An 11,167-nucleotide genomic window follows, 5' to 3' on the forward strand; every position below is an offset into this window, starting at 1 on the left:
AGCTTCCCCAGAAGCTTCTGCTTAGTGATGGCCACTACACTCACCTCTTCATCCTGACTCTCTTGAAGCAAACTCTTCAGAGTTTCAAACATACTAGAGATCTCATTAAACTGAACATAACTAAGTAAGATTACGTGGAGAAGTTTTGTGTTAACAATCGTTTATCAATGTGATCTTGCAAACATTTCTTGTGATTAAAATAATCATATACTAGCCAATTATGAAACAAAAGCACACTGTTTTGATGTTGTGATAAAGAATTCACTCAGCATAATAAGCTCTTTTAGGAAAAAGAACCACAGTTTAGCGAAAGTTCTACTCAAAAAAGCAGTACTAATCAATTAAGGAAACAGTCTCAAACTCTATACTGCACATCTTTCAAGTGATATTTTTTCTATTCTATAGAATGTCAGAAGTACTGTAACTATTTGGAAAAACAAACACTGCAGATGCTGAAATTTTTTATTAAAAAATAATCTGCTGAAAATGCTCAGGGTGTCAGGCAACATCCGTTGAAAAGAAATAAGCATAATGTTTCACATTGATGATCAGCCTGATTATTTCCAGCACATTTGTTTTAATTACAGATACATTTATGATCTTTAAATGAAATTCTCCTGGTGTAAAGGAATTTGTGAAGATTTTCATGGATGCTGTTATAGTAAATACTGTTGCAACAGCCACATACTTGGCAAGATTGGATGATGCTTTTAAAAGCTAGCTTCAGTTGACTGAATCAACTCATGAAAGAATCCTTGAACTGCATCTTCAAGTGGGAAAGTATGGGTTCATAGCAAGTTCATGACTTTAGCTATGCAATCAATGTTGAGATTTCCAAAAATTATTCAGCTTGGTCACAGTTGTTTAAATATGTTATGCAAGACAACTATTATGCTTTTGGATTCCTAGACTGGGTGTTTCTCTTGGTTGCGGCATCATCAGTGTTTCCAAATAACCTGGATGTATCTTCATTTTTTCAATATCTCGGTAAACGTAGCACAATTTCAGAATCAAAAGAAGTTTGTCACAATGTCATCTGTAACCAAAAGATTATCTGGCTATACATTAGCAGAGATCGTTATTGATTATTAAAGAGGCTAGTAAACTGTATTTTGCATAATAAAATATTTTCAATAATTGCAAACTTTCTATTTTCTGAAATAACAGATTTCTACTGTACTGTCACCATAATTTGATTCTCGAAACACGACTGCTCATGTTTTACTTCTTAAATTATCACCATTGAACAGTGATTTTGGTTCATCATTCTGCTGGCTTCAGACTAATTACTATTTGTGATGGACTCGTACAGGCACCAAGACCAAGTCAGGATGGAGGCTTTCTTTTTAAAAACAAAGGATGCGTGTCTAGAAACCTCAGCATGCTGGATACTTTAAATTTTAAAATTGAGATTGATAGACATTTTTTAGGTAACAAAGATATACTGAAAGAAACAGTAAAATTGATCAACAAGGGTGTAACAGGAGTGACTGTATAGCCTACTCCTACTGTTATACGTCCCTTTCCCTGTAACCTCTCCCATTCTACTGCCTTGACCCCACTCCAAACTTTGTGTTTGTCTGATTCTGGCCTTTTGTGCAAGCTCCCTCCTTTCACCTCATAAATCATGACTTTGCCATCTGTTATCTAAATCCTATGCTTCAGAATCACCCCTTTATAACCCTCTGCATCCTCACCACTGGCCCTTAACATAATGCCCTTCGTAAAACCATCTCTCTGACCAACCAATATGCACTTAAATATTTCCTCTGTTGTTTGGTCACATCCCTATTGCCTAGAGGAAATGTTTTTTAGTGTTAAACAAATTCTAGAAAAATTATAATGTTATTTGGTGCTGTATGTACCAGCACCTAAGTGTCATTCCTTCAAAATCATCTTGTTCCAACCTCAAAATTACCATTACTTGAAGGAAAGAACATAATTATGTACAGCAGACAAAATTATTTCATTTTTGCTGCAACAGCTTCCATTTAAAGTTGGGTGAAAGAAAACTGTAATCTCAAATGTAGGTTGAACACACTTCCATTGGTTCACATCACTGCTTCCTATCAAGGCTTGTGCTCTCAATGATAAATGTGAAGTTTTGTTTAAGATAATTAAACCAAAGTGAATTAAAGTTCAAGTTTTTCCTCAGATTCTGCTTTTCTACAGATGTCCCTATTTATAGGCTAGCCCATGCTCCTCTTCGTAGTTTCACTCAATAATATTGGAACAGAAATTGTCAATGATTCCTTGTAAAGGGAGTATGGCGCATGGCTAGAATTTTGTTTATCTCCCCAGCAGACAAAGACTATATCTGGAGGCTTTCTACTTTCTTTGCTATTTGACAGAATTCATTACTATGGAATCAAGATGCCAAATATTCAAATCCTCCTTTTCAATAAAACTAACTCTCTTATCGTCATATAGAGGCAGTCTGAACATAAGAACTAAATCACGTCAATGTAGTGAAAATTTTAAGACAAACAGCAAAGAGAATTATGGATAGTAGGCGCACAGATTTTCAAATAAGTAAATGAATGAAATTTTTAGATCAACATAGCCATTATATATTGGAAGCATCTATATTAACACATTGTGCCCAAGAATGCTTGATAAGCTTAAAATACATTTAAACTCTCATGTAAATTAAGACATGCAGTTCAGTTGTCCCTCGATTTTAACTTCTTCAAAAAGAGGGTGGGATAGTGTTACTGAGTCTTCTGATTCTTTTACCACTTGGTTGAAATACTTAATTAAGTTGCTTTTCCTTTTTCCTCTCAATATTCCACGAAAATGAAGAAGTGCTAAAAGATGTTTCTCACTGTAAATTAGAGGAACATAGACATTAGAAGAATGTTTTCATAAACTAGAAGATTAATTTTAAACGTTTGGCCGAACATTCATATAATAAAGGCACCAAGGATAACAATTCACAAAGAATTCAAGCAGATAACAGCAGGAGTAAAGGAAACGAAGATGTAGTGGGGCAGGAATTAAGTTGAGTTTACTTTAGAGGAGAGCTGAAAAATGGTGTAGAGATGAAAGAGATTAAGGGAAGGTCAAAAGAGAAACCTTTAATGAGGCCAGAGATAATAGTAGCCGGCTCAGCTTCAGTTTAGTAGCCAAGAACAAATGTGAGAGAGAGATAGAAAGGAAGTGGTTATGGTAGCATGCTGGAAACAGTAAATCAGGAATTGAAAGTTGGTGGGTGAAAAGAACTCAAGAAAGTTACAGTTACCAGAGCTGCGTGGTGGCTCAGTAGTTAGCACTGCTGCCTCACAGCACTAGGAACCTGGGTTCAATTCTACCCTCGGATGGCTATTTGTGTGCAGTTTGCACATTGTCCCCATACAGAGATTTGGGGGGGGTGCGGGAGAGATGCTCCTAGGAGGGTCAGTGCGGACTCAATGGGCCCAATGGCCTGCTTTCACACTGTAGGGATTCTATGATTCCACGTATGGTAGCTAAATTTGCTAATTACAAGGATAGGTAAGAAAACAAGCTGTGAAGAGGTCACAGCGACCCTACAAATGAATATAGATAGGTTCAGTGAGTGGGCAAAAATCTGGCAAAGAAGTGTACAGGGGATTCTGCTACAACAGGTGTTCCATCAATGCAAATTGGCTACAATACGACTGACAATTAGAGGAATGCTATTTCTAAAACACAAACTTGTGTTGGCTATAATGCGACTCCATCGGTGCGCAAAATAGGTTGGATGATGGGACAAATTTTTTCTGACCTTATTGTTGTTTTAGAAGATGTTTTTAGAAAGTATTGCAGGAAAAAAAAAAATTGAATTTCAAGACTCTCCTCATCTTGGGTATTGCGCCAAGCCATCCTCCCACCATTGATGAACTTCCTGAAAACATCAAAGTGCTATTTCTAGCCTCAAACACAACCTCTCTCCTTTAACCCATGGACCAGGGTGCAATGGAGGAGCAGGGAAGTTGACGTTTTGGGTCGGGACCCTTCTTCAGAAATGTCCCAACCCGAAACATCAACTTTCCTGCTCCTCTGATGGTGCCTGACCTGCTGTGTTCCTCCGGCTCCACACGGTTATCTTTGACTCCAGCATCCGCAGTTCTTAATATCTCTGACCAGGGGTGCAATAGCAGCTTTTAAAGCTTATTATTTAAGGCGCATATTTAAGAGGCTGATTACAGACACTGAGGGGGATAAGGACAGTCTTTTTCAATTTTGGAAGAGCTTTAACATCAAGAATGTAATTTACATTATCACGGAGGCCTGGGGTGATGTCAGAAAAGGACTGCTTGCATGCAGTTTGGTGGAAGTTTCTCCCAGATTTTTTTACAAGGTTTTAATCCTTTGATCCATCAGAGGAGCTCCCAAGAAATAAAGAACATTGTGTTGATCTTGCAAAATAAATTGGATTTGAAGAAGTTGAGAATGAGGATGTTGAAGAGCTGCTTGAGTCCCACTGTCAAGACCTCTCTGCAGTTGATCTACAACAACTTGTCACTGAAGGGGAAGTGGAAGCTGCAGATAAAGAAGATGAAGCCCAGGATGCAGCACCACAAGAGCTTACCACTTCTGTTTTCTCTTATATCCTGAGGGAATTTGAAAAGCAGTTGCAGCTCTTAGAGGAGAATGATTACAGTGCAGAAAGCAGCAGGGTGGCAGTTCGTGAATAAGATCTTATTTGGCACCCTATGAACAGCTTCTTCATGAAAGAAGAAAAAGAGCAAAGCAGCAAAAAACTGGATATCTTTTTTAAGCCAACCCCCAAGAAACAGTCAGAAGATAATGAACCACAGCCATCCACTTCTGGATTAACTATTTTTCACCCTAATCCTGCAACGACAACTGCACCTGAAGGTGATGATGACAATGACCCTCAGCCCCTGCATTAATAATAGAACAACCTCAAAATCTCGCCCATCAAATCATCTTGACATTTTTTCAAGATAAGGTGTTAAATTTACTTTTGTTTTATTATTAGATATGAATTAAAATTTATTCAAACTGTCCTATCCTTTGTGTTAGGCTTTTGAGCAATTTTGAGTAATATTTTTTGGTGGTCTGCCCCTAACCCTGCTTTTCTCATAGGCCTCGTTATTTATATAGCGCAATTTTCTATAGCACAATGTTGTGCAGGAACACAACTATTGCAATATTGCAGAACCCCCGTACTTCACAAGGAAGTGTGAAGTTGTTCATTTTGGCAGAAACAAAAAAAAGAAGCAAATTATGTAACTGATGATAGGTTGCAGAACTCAGATGCAGAGAGATCTGGGTGTCCTAGCGCATGAATTGCAGAAGATTAGTATGAAGGTAAAGCAAGTAATTAGTAAAATTAAGAGAATGTTATGTTTTATTGTGAGGGGAATTGAATGCCAGGGTAGGGAGATTATGCTTCAGTTATATAGGACCACATCTGGAGTACTGTGTACAGTACTTGTTACCGTACTTTTGGAAGTATGTTAATGCATTGGAAGCAGTTCAGAGGAAGTTTGGTAGACTAGTACATAGAATGAGAGGACTGCCTTATGAGGATAGGCTAGACAGGCTAGAACTGTGTGCTTTAGAATTTAAAAAAGAGTCAAAGGTGACTTAACTGAAACATACAAAGATCCTGAAGGGACTGACTGGGAAGATGTTGCAAGGATGTTTCTTCTTGTCAGAGAATCTCGAACCGGGATCATAGTTTAAAACTAAGGGGGCACTCATTTAAAACAGAGTTGAGGAAGCTTTTTTTGAGGGTTGAGTGTTTTTGGAATTTCCTTCTTCAAAAAGCAATGGATGCTGAATCTATAGTTTTAAGGCAGAGGTAAAAACATTCTTGATTACCAAGGGATTAAAGGTTATCAAGAATATGTAAAAGTGTAGGAGTTGACGTTAATATCAAATCAACCATGACATTATGAAATGGCAGAGCAGGCTCAAGAGTACCAAGGGGCCTATTCTTGTTCCTTTTCTGTACGTAGATGGCAGAAATTAGGTGAGCCATACAGTGTTCATAACCAGAGAACTGAGAGAAAACAATACAAAACCTAAACTACTTCCGCATATTTATACTCAATAATTTAACCAAACTATGGTTCAAAATTGATTGCGGAACAATCCAAAAAGTCGGGCCAAATACTCAATATACGATTTCAGTGCATGTATTTCTATACTGGAAAACCAAAGGTCAACTGCCGGATTTTATGCTCCTCGCCAGTGCTTAAAGGTGGGGTGTGGGTGCATGGAAAATACAGCAGTGGTCAGTCTGCCACCCACTGGTCCACACTGATTTGACTCACATTTTATTGGGCATGCTTTTGTGTAGCCTGCACATATTTCAGTCCATTGAAATCCTTAAGTGGTCAATTAATGGCTAGTAAAGTGCCTCCTCCAGTTCCGCTGCTATTTCACCCATGGCTGGTGGTGGCCCACCTCAAGTGGACAGCAAGGCAGCTGTTGCTGGGTTCTCTATGCCTGTCAGAGGCATTCTTCCCCAAGCTCACACCTCCCTACTGCCAAGCCTAGCCTCTCAAACATGGTCTCCAATTCCTCTTGCTGGGGGCTGCCAGCGTGGATTGCATCATAGTTCATACTTAGATGTATATTGGCTTCCATTAGCTCCACTCTCTTCTGGACTGTATGCAACATATGCACTAGCAACTGCTCAAACCTGGTGTTGCTGGGACTACATAACTATCTGTCAATTGGGCAGACTGGTTGCTGTCCAAGTCTTGGCCCGAATCAGTTAACACCCTGCCAAGAGTAAATGGTCATGTCGGTTATTTGACAGGTAGGGTCTCAACTCACTTAGCATCCGCAGAAGGTGGGGTTGTGGTGGGACTCAGTGGGATGGGGTCCTTTGAAGAATTTAACGCCACTCCAAAAAGTCCTTAAAACAGTATTAAAAGTATATCTGGATAAATTTAATACGAAGCACACCAATTTACCCAATGTCTGGATAGTCCATATATAAAGTTTTCAGTTTTGTCTCAAGTTCACTTTTGTCTGAACCGATAAAATCAGGCAACTCTTGGGCTACAGGCAAAAGCCACAAAGCAGTACTTCCCTGGAAAACAAGAGATTTAGTTCATTAGTCTCGTAACGGAAAACGTGTTACTTGTACTGATGCACTTCACAAGTTTTATCTATCTTCTATCACAGTGACTGGTGATATTAAAATTTATAAGCTAGTAGCTAATACAGTCATTAACCAATATGATGTGCATCTACATTTTTAGAACTTACCAGAAATTGTCACAGGATTACAGTGCTGTTTGGCTAATGAAACCATTTTCAAAACACGATTTTTTGGGGAGGTTCTATATCTACAGTTTATTCCCTGAAACATACTTCTGTTACTTTAATGATAAAATCTGTAATGATATTTTACTTCACTTGTCTGACACTGCTCTTTGGGATTTCTGACATGTACCTTTGAAAATGCCAATATTTATAGGTGGAGTTTCCTAAAACAAAGGACCAAGTAAGCTACACCTTTTTGTAAGCTACACCTTTCATCAGGATAAATTTCAAGTGAAATTTAGGAATCTATTAAAATCAGCGATTAATAGAAATAACAAAAAGTCAGACACAAAATTAGCAAATTTCAAATAAGGTTACTGTTCAGAATGTGATGGAGGCTCATGATACATTATTATTATTTGGCAACTTGGGTTTTAAAGTGGATTAAGAATAGATTTCAGTTGAGTGAATGTCTATTTTGTTTTATATACAGCAGAAAGTCACTTAGAACAGCAAACTAAAAATAGCATCCCAAATAAAAAAACTTTTAGTTGAACGTCTTGCATAACACCACCCTCCAAGGAAGTAATTACAGTACTAAAGTTTTTGCTGACTTGAATTTTAAACCTTGAGAGGGAAGAGGGAAGACGAAAGACGAACTGAAACAGGTTCATTTCAGTGACAGAAGTTTATAACACCAGAAGTACTCTTAGTAGAAGTCCCCAAACCATTCAGGACAGGGTTGGAGGTGGTATCCTGAGAAAACTGCAGAAGCCACGATGCCACCCGAAGGCAGCAGGAACAGGACCTCATATTCCACCTGGGAACCCTGCAGCCCAATGGTCTCAATGTGGACTTTACAAGCTTCAAAATCTCCTCATCCCCACCTCCTTGACCTGAGCATCTTCCCTCCCACCTACCTGCCCCTTGCTCCTCACTGACCAACTCCCATCCTAACTCCCTACCTACACTCACCTTTACTGGCTTCATCCCTGGCTCCTTGACCTGTCCGTCTTCTCTCCACCTATCCACCTTATATCATCGCCTCCCCCTCTCTCTATTTATTTCAGAGCCCCCTTCCTCTCCCCCCTTTCTGAAGAAGGGTCCAGACCTGAAACGTCAGCTTTCCTGCTCCTCTGATGCTGCCTGGCCTGCTGTGTTCATCCAGCTCTACACCTTGTTATTCTCAGACTCCAGCATCAGCAGTTCCCACTATCTCTGCAGAAGCAAACATCTGTGAAGGTGTAAGAGAGAAAGACATCCTACAGTGCTGTCATTAAGCTTTGGGTGTCTAAGTTTGTTGTTGGGGTAGAAGGCTTTAAACTTTCTAATACTTCTAATGAGATGATTTTAGCTAGTTCTAGTATGGTGTGAACATAGTTCACATGTTTTCCTTTGGTGCAATAAACATTTTTGTTCTTCCATTAAAAGTTATGTTCTTTTGTTTTGGTAAACTCTTGTTAACATGTTTAGTCACTGACCTCCACGGTAAACAAAAAATAAAAACAAATATCATCTGATCTCAGTCTGGGATCTGACTTGTTCAGTATTACCATCAGCTGGGATCATAACGAGAAGGAATAGTGAATAAATAAGTTAGATATAGTTTGTTTATTTAAAGTGCTGCTAATTAATTACCTCTATTTCGGTTAACTGAATATCTGTTGCTTAAAAGAAAGGAGAAAGACACGTTTTCACATGAATGAGATGGAGATAATATATGGATTTAAAATATTATGATCCTAGCTGATGCTATTACTAGACATGTCAGATCCCAGACTGAAACCCAACTTGATGAATCATATTTTATGAAGTTTTAGTATTAACAAAGTTGTCTCTTACTGACATAAGCACGCAATTTTTATTTAAAAATAAAACAAATTTATTTAGCAAAGGAAATGAAGATTAAATACAATAAACCAAGTTATTTACTTATAAATTCAGGACAGGACATTAACAGTGAAGTATAATCTCATTTAGCCCAAAAAAACTTTTCAAATCCAAAATATATCCCCTATACAGTACCCAAAAGCAACATTTTACAGTCTTCACATCGCAGGAAGAAAGTCTTTTCCTAACACCTTGATAATGTTATGGTAACTATTGTGTTAAATCCTAGACTGAAACCTCAGATAACTTATTTCTGGTTATCATACACCTTAGTTTAAATGCACTCAGTTTCAAATCCTCTTCAGAGTTTTATCCCAACATTTCTAGGTTGTGACTGTCACAAACTCCTTGCTCCAAGATAATCTGGTTTCACTATATTCCGTCCTTCTTAGGAGCACTGCTCTGTCCATGTAACTCTTTCCAAGGATTTCACAGAATCACCCAAAATTAGGGGGAGAGAAAAAGAACATGCTAGAGATATTTCCTAAAGCCTTAAAAAATACTTTCTAACCTTTTAAACTGGAACTTGTCTAACTTATTTTGTCCTAAAACTCTGCGTCAATGTATATAATGGGATAGGGCTAAAAACCATTTAAAAAGAAATCACCATATCTATAGAAACATTTACAAGCTAATGACATAGGCCATCAGGGTCTGGGAACTTGCCTACCTTTACTCCCAATAATTTTGTCAGTACCTTTTCACCTATGATTGAGATTGTTTTAAGTTCCTCCATTTCTTTAACTTCCACATTACCCATCACTACTGGGATGGTTTCAGCGTTCTCTGGCATGAAAACTGATGGAAACTACTGCCATTTCAGTGTCTTCCATTAACAGCTCCCAAGTCTTGTCCTCTAAGGGACCAATATTTACTTTGGGTAGTCTCTTCTATTTTGTATACTTATAGATAACATTCCCTCTAAGTTTATTCCTAGTTGCACGAGCTTCTACGGCCTGTGTGTGGAACCAAAAGTCAATGTCACAATAAGCGCGCTGATGCTGACTGCTGTAAATGGAACCTTGAAGGCGGCTCCGCACACATGCAGCTGCACACCTTAAAGGGAATGTTACTTATAGAAGCTTTTGCTTTCTGTTTTTGTATCTTGTGCTAATTTTCTTTCATAATTCACCTTCATTCTTTTTATTACTTTTTTCTGTTACCCTTTGTTGATCTTTAAAAGGTTCCCACTCTTCCAGCCTGCCACTTGACTTTGCAATATGCTATGCCTTAGATTTTGTCTTTATAATAAGTTAAAGAGCTTCCTTGCTTAGCTATGGATGATCTTTTCTCCCTCTCTCAAACTTTTTTTCCTTTCTGGAATATATATTTAGCTGGGAGCAATTGAGTATTTCCTTAAACACATGCCACTGCTCATCAACTGTCCCCACTTTTTAGTTTTCCTTCCCAGTGCACTTGGGCCAAATGTTTCTTCACGTCTGTGGAATTATCTTTCGTTAACTACAGAACGATAATGTAGAACTCTAGTTTCTTGCCCCTGAATTGAATTTTAACTTCTATCATGCTATGATTACTCTTCCCTATAAGATCCGTTACAACGAGATTAATTAATTCCACCGCATTACACAATACCAAATCCAGAACAGGCTGGTTTCTGGTTGGTTCCAAACCATATTGCTCCAAGAAACACACAGTCTCTAATACATTAAATAAACTCTCCCTGAGGCTACCCACGTCAATTTGATTAATCCAGTCTATATGCATATTAAAATCACCCATGATTATTGGTATACCTTTCTTACAAGCACCTAGTATTTCTTGGTTTATACCCACTGCATGACAACTGTTTGGGGACCTGTAGATTACTTCCACCAAGGACTTCTTTGTTTCTTTCAAGGAATCAATGATGCATTTAACCACTTAACCACATTAAATGTGAAACTTTCAGTATAGTGAAACATTGTTTAGGAAAATGTCTGAATGCTGACCTAAAAGATATTTTGTTACTTCTAGGTACAGTAATGGAACATTGCAAAGATGTTCTAGATAAGAAATGATGTTTTAAACGTGCAAAGAGGGTGCAAAGTACATGAAATAAGACACA

The 11,167-nt window shown here is 38.1% G+C and overlaps 1 long non-coding RNA gene across 1 annotated transcript; it reads right to left on the reverse strand.

The window, feature by feature from the left end:
• Positions 1-448: 448 nt before the first annotated feature.
• On the reverse strand, positions 449-7,052 carry LOC125483646. Its single transcript, XR_007262586.1, has 2 exons — positions 6,918-7,052; positions 449-2,824 (listed from the first exon to the last, which is right to left on the reverse strand). It is a non-coding gene; the product is annotated as an uncharacterized LOC125483646 (long non-coding RNA).
• Positions 7,053-11,167: the final 4,115 nt, after the last annotated feature.

Source organism: Rhincodon typus, chromosome 8, assembly GCF_021869965.1.
Source record: "Rhincodon typus isolate 14 chromosome 8, sRhiTyp1.1, whole genome shotgun sequence".
In the NCBI taxonomy this organism is placed as follows: Eukaryota; Metazoa; Chordata; class Chondrichthyes; order Orectolobiformes; family Rhincodontidae; genus Rhincodon; species Rhincodon typus.